The following is a 6,500-nucleotide window of genomic DNA, read 5'->3' on the forward strand; positions in this document are numbered from 1 at the left end:
GGAGCACACCGCATCCTTCTCGTTGCAGGCGACCGTGATGATGTCGCTGCTTCCTTGCATCTTGAGGACGTTGTAGCCGTGGTGAGTTGCTGCCATAAACTTGGCGAGGGTCGGATAGCCAAGGATGGTGTTGTACAGGAGACGAATGTGGGCGACGTTGAAATTGAATAGCTCGGTGTGGTAGTTGTCGCACTTGCCGAAGGTGATGGGAAGCCGAATCTGTCCTATGGGGACGGTGGAGCCATCGGTCACTCCTGAGAAGGGCTTAGTGGGGAGAAGCTGGTCGTAGGGCACCTGGAGTGTGTCAAACGTCTCGACGGATAGGATGTTGAGCCCCGCGCCACCATCGATGAGAATCTTGGTGACGAGGACGTTGCTGATGGTCGGCGAGCAAAGTATCGGAAGCGCACTGGCGGTGGCTGAACACTTGAGCTGGTCTGTAGAGTCGAAAGTGATGGTGTACTTGGACCACCTAAAGGGACGCGATGCCTCGATCTTGGGAGGTCCTCATTCACCTCACAAGCGAACTGCTTGAAGATGTGATGGGGGGCGGGAGCCTGAGCGCCACCTAGGATGCAGGCAATGGTGCGAGGCTCCTGGAAGCCCCCGACCCCATCGTCTTGGCGTTGGTCATCGTTCCACCTCGGTGGCAACGACAGCGGAGGGAGGCCGGCGTTGCCCTGAGGACGGTCCTCATGAAGCGGGTCCCTCCAGGGGCCGTCGCGAGGCTGGCCCTGCCAGCGGTCCTCACGGGGTTGATCGCTCCAGTCCTTGTGAGGGTCGCAGTTGTCCCAGCGGCCACCACTGCGGCCTCCTCCGCGGCCGTAGCCATGGTCGTTGCGCTCGGTACGACGGCCGAAGCACCCGTCACGGATCACCCTAAGCTCTTGTCAGTCGTTGGTGTTGTGGCTGTGAACATTGTGGAAGACACGGAAAGGGCGGCTGCCCTTGGAGGACTCGGGGTGGTCGCAACCGCACTTCATCTCAGGTTCAGCCGCAAGCACAGCCGGACCCTTGCGCTTTACGTCCTTAACTTTGGCCTTCTTATCTTCAGGATCATTCTCGGGAAGCTCCAGGAGGGAGAGGCGACCTTCCTCTTCCCTCGCGCATCTGGTGCCCATGTTAAACATCTCCAGAGCCGAGCACACATCCTCGTGCATGGTGATCTCTTCCTTCATCTTGATATCCCGGATGCCCTCAGAGAACGCCGTAATGATGGCCTCGTCCGACACCTTCGGGATTTTGAGGCGAATGTTGGTGAAGCATTGTATGTACTTCTGCAAGGTTTTGCCTGTCTGCTGCTTGATGCGTCGCAGGTCGCCTGCCCCAGCAACGCGGTCACGAGTGCCCTGAAAGTTGGCGATGAAGCGCTCGGTGTCGGTGTCAAAATCGGCGGATCTCGGGTAGGGGGTCCCGAACTATGCGTCTAAGACTAATGGTAATAGGAGGCGGGGGACACAATGTTTACCCAGGCTCAGGCCCTCTCTATGGAGGTAATACCCTACTTCCTGCTTGATTGATCTTGATGATATGAGTATTACAAGAGTTGATCTACCACGAGATCGTAGAGGCTAAACACTAGAAGCTAGCCTATGATTATGATTGTTGTTGTCCTACGGACTAAACCCTCTGGTTTATATAGACACCAGAGGGGGTTAGGGTTACACAGAGTCGGTTACAGAGAAGTAAATCTAAATATCCAAATTGCCAAGCTTGCCTTCCACACAAAGGAGAGTCCCACCCGGACACAGGACAAAGTCTTCAATCTTGTATCTTCATAATCCAACAGTCCGGCATAAGCATATAGTCCGGCTGTCCGAGGACCCCCTAATCCAGGACTCCCTTAGTAGCCTCTGAACCAGGCTTCAACGACACTGAGTCCAGCGCGCTGATTGTCCTCGGCATTGCAAGACGGGTTCCTTCTCCGAATACTCCAAGGTAGATTTTGAACACATGAATCGTGTCCTACTCTGCAAAACAAATTCCACATACCACCATAGAGAGCACAATTTTTCACCAATCTAATCTGCTGACAATTTTTCATAGCGTGACATCACGCCATGGCCCGGTCATTATGCGAACCGTTTTTCTCAACCTGCTACTGCACGTATTGCGAGGAGGTTTTATTGGCACGTCTTGTCGAAGCAGAGATCATGTCCCCTTATCGCGGGATTATCATCAATCCAGGTGTGGGTTGAAGGAAATATGCCCTAGAGGCAATAATAAATTTATTATTTATTTCCTCATATCATGATAAATGTTTATTATTCATGCTAGAATTGTATTAACCGGAAACATGATACATGTGTGAATACATAGACAAACATATAGTCACTAGTATGCCTCTACTTGACTAGCTCATTAATCAAAGATGGTTATGTTTCCTAACCATAGACATGTGTTGTCATTTGATTAATGGGATCATATCATTAGAAGAATGATGTGATTGACATGACCCATCCCGTTAGCTTAGCACTTGATCGTTTAGTATTCTGCTATTGCTTTCTTCATGACTTATACATGTTCCTGCAACTATGAGAAATATGCAACTCCCGTTTACCGGAAGAACACTTTGGGTACTACCAAACGTCACAACGTAACTGGGTGATTATAAAGGAGTACTACAGGTGTCTCCAAAGGTACATGTTGGGTTGGCGTATTTCGAGATTAGGTTTTGTCACTCCGATTGTCGGAGAGGTATCTCTGGGCCCTCTCGGTAATGCACATCACTATAAGCCTTGCAAGCAATGTAGCTAATGAGTTAGTTACGGAATGATGCATTACGTAACAAGTAAAGAGACTTGCCAGTAACGAGATTGAACTAGGTATTAGATACCAACGATCGAATTTCGGGCAAGTAACATACCGATGACAAAGGGAACAACGTATGTTGTTATGCGGTTTGACCGATAAAGATCTTCGTAGAATATGTAGGAGCCAATATGGGCATCTAGGTTCCGCTATTGGTTATTGACCAAGAATAGTTCTAGGTCATGTCTACATAGTTATCGAACCCGTAGGGTCCGCACGCTTAAGGTTTCGATGACAGTTTTATTATGAGTTTATGAGTTTTGATGTACCGAAGGAGTTCGGAGTCCCGGATGAGATCGGGGACATGACGAGGAGTCTCGAAATGGTCGAGACGTAAAGATCGATATATTGGACGACTATATTCGGAGTTCGGAAAGATTCCGAGTGATTCGGGTATTTTTCGGAGTACCGGAGAGTTACGGGAATTCGCCGGGGAGTATATGGGCCTTATTGAGCCGAAAGGAAGGAGGTGCGCAGAACCCCTCTGGTCCGAATTGGACAAGGGGTGCAGCCCCCTTTTCCTTCCTCCTCTCCCACTCTTTCCTTCTCTCCTACTCCAACAAGGAAGGTGGGAGTCCTACTCCCGGTGGGAGGAGGACTCCTCCTGGCGCGCCCCTCCTGGCCGGCCGCACCTCCCCCCTCCCTCCTTTATATACGGGGGCAGGGGGGCACCTCTAGGCACAACAACACAAGTCGATCTACGGATCGTTCCTTAGCTGTGTGCGGTGCCCCTCTCCACCATATTCCACCTCGGTCATATCGTCGCGGAGTTTAGGCGAAGCCCTGCGCCGGTAGAGCATCATCATCATCACCACGCCGTCGTGCTGACGGAACTCATCCCCTAAGCTTTGCTGGATCGGAACCCGGGGATCGTCATCGAGCTGAACGTGTGCTGAACTCGGAGGTGCCGTACGTTCGGTGCTTGGATCAGTCGGATCGTGAAGACGTACGACTACATCAACCGCGTTGTCATAACGCTTCCGCTTACGGTCTACGAGGGTACGTGGACGAATACTCTCCCCTCTCGTTGCTATATCATCACCATGATCTTGCGTGTGCGTAGGAAAAATTTTCAAATTACTGCGTTCCCCAACAGTGGTATCAGAGCCTGGTTTTATGCGTTGATGTTATATGCACGAGTAGAACACAAGTGAGTTGTGGGCGATATAAGTCATACTGCTTACCAGCATGTCATACTTTGGTTCGGCGGCATTGTGAGATGAAGCGGCCCGGACCGACATTACGCGTACGCTTACGCGAGACTGGTTTCACCGCTACGAGAACTCGTTGCTTAAAGGTGACCGGCGGGTGTCTGTCTCTCTCACTTTAGTTGAACCGAGTGTGGCTACGCCCGGTCCTTGCGAAGGTTAAAACAGCACCAACTTGACAAACTATCGTTGTGGTTTTGATGCGTAGGTAAGAACGGTTCTTGCTAAGACCGTAGCAGCCACGTAAAATTTGCAACAACAAAGTAGAGGACGTCTAACTTGTTTTTGCAGGGCATGTTGTGATGTGATATGGTTAAGACGTGATGCTATATTTTATTGTATGAGATGATCATGTTTTGTAACCAAAGTTATCGGCAACTGGCAGGAGCCATATGGTTGTCGCTTTATTGTATGAAATGCAAACGCCCTGTAATTGCTTTACTTTATCACTAAGCGGTAGCGATAGTCGTAGAAGCCATAGATGGCATAACGACAACGATGCTACGATGGAGATCAAGGTGGCGCGCCGGTGGCAATGGTGATCATGACGGTGCTTCGAAGATGGAGATCACAAGCACAAGATGATGATGGCCATATCATATCACTTATATTGATTGCATGTGATGTTTATCCTTTATGCATCTTATCTTGCTTTGATTGACGGTAGCATTTTAAGATGATCTCTCACTTAATAATCAAGAAGTGTTCTCCCTGAGTATGCACCGTTGCGAAAGTTCTTCGTGCTGAGACACCACGTGATGATCGGGTGTGATAGGCTCTACGTTCAAATACAACGGGTGCAAAACAGTTGCGCACGCGGAATACTCAGGTCATACTTGACGAGCCTAGCATATACAGATATGGCCTCGGAACACGGAGACCGAAAGGTCGAACGTGAGTCATATAGTAGATATGATCAACATAGTGATGTTCACCATTGAAACTACTCCATCTCACGTGATGATCGGACATGGTTTAGTTGATTTGGATCACGTGATCACTTAGATGACTAGAGAGATGTCTGTCTAAGTGGGAGTTCTTAAGTAAATATGATTAATTGAACTTAAATTTATCATGAACTTAGTACCTGATAGTATTTTGCTTGTCTATGTTTGTTTGTAGATAGATGGCTCATGCTGTTGTTCCGTTAAATTTTAATGCGTTCCTTGAGAAAGCAAAGTTGAAAGATGATGGTAGCAATTACACGGACTGGGTCCGTAACCTGAGGATTATCCTCATTGCTGCATAGAAAAGTTACGTCCTGGAAGCACCGTTGGGTGCCAGGCCTGCTGCTGATGCAACTGACGATGTTAAGAACGTCTGGCAGAGCAAAGCTGATGACTACTCTATAGTTCAGTGTGCCATGCTTTACGGCTTAGAACCGGGTCTTCAACGACGTTTTGAACGTCATGGAGCATATGAGATGTTCCAGGAGTTGAAGTTAATATTTCAAGCAAATGCCCGGATTGAGAGATATGAAGTCTCCAATAAGTTCTATAGCTGCAAGATGGAGGAGAATAGTTCTGTCAGTGAACACATAATCAAAATGTCTGGGTATAATAATCACTTGATTCAACTGGGAGTTAATCTTCCTGATGATAGTGTCATTGACAGAATTCTCCAATCATTACCACCAAGCTACAAGAGCTTCGTGATGAACTATAATATGCAAGGGATGAACAAAACTATTCCCGAGCTCTTCGCAATGCTAAAAGCTGCGGAGGTAGAAATCAAAAAGGAGCATCAAGTGTTGATGGTTAACAAGACCACCAGTTTCAAGAAAAAGGGCAAAGGGAAGAAGAAGGGGAACTTCAAAAAGAACGGCAAGCAAGTTGCTACTCAAGAGAAGAAGCCCAAGTCTGGACCTAAGCCTGAAACCGAGTGCTTCTACTGCAAGCAGACTGGACACTGGAAGCGGAATTGCCCCAAGTATTTGGCGGATAAGAAGGATGGCAAAGTGAACAAAGGTATATGTGATATACATGTTATTGATGTGTACCTTACTAATGCTCGCAGTAGCACCTGGGTATTTGATACTGGTTCTATTGCTAATATTTGCAACTCGAAACAGGGACTACAAATTAAGCGAAGATTAGCTAAGGACGAGGTGACGATGCGCGTGGGAAATGGTTCCAAAGTCGGTGTGATCGCGGTCCGCACGCTACCTCTACATCTACCATTGGGATTAGTTTTAGACCTAAATAATTGTTATTTGGTGCCAGCGTTGAGCATGAACATTATATCTGGATCTTGTTTGATGCGAGACGGTTATTCATTTAAATCAGAGAATAATGGTTGTTCTATTTATATGAGTAATATCTTTTATGGTCATGCACCCTTGAAGAGTGTTCTATTTTTCTTAAATCTCGATAGTTGTGATACACATATTCATAGTGTTGAAACCAAAAAATGCAGAGTTGATAACGATAGTGCAACTTATTTGTGGCACAGCCGTTTAGGTCATATCGGTGTAAAGCGCAT

Source organism: Triticum dicoccoides, chromosome 6B (genome assembly GCF_002162155.2).
Source record: "Triticum dicoccoides isolate Atlit2015 ecotype Zavitan chromosome 6B, WEW_v2.0, whole genome shotgun sequence".
In the NCBI taxonomy this organism is placed as follows: Eukaryota; Viridiplantae; Streptophyta; class Magnoliopsida; order Poales; family Poaceae; genus Triticum; species Triticum dicoccoides.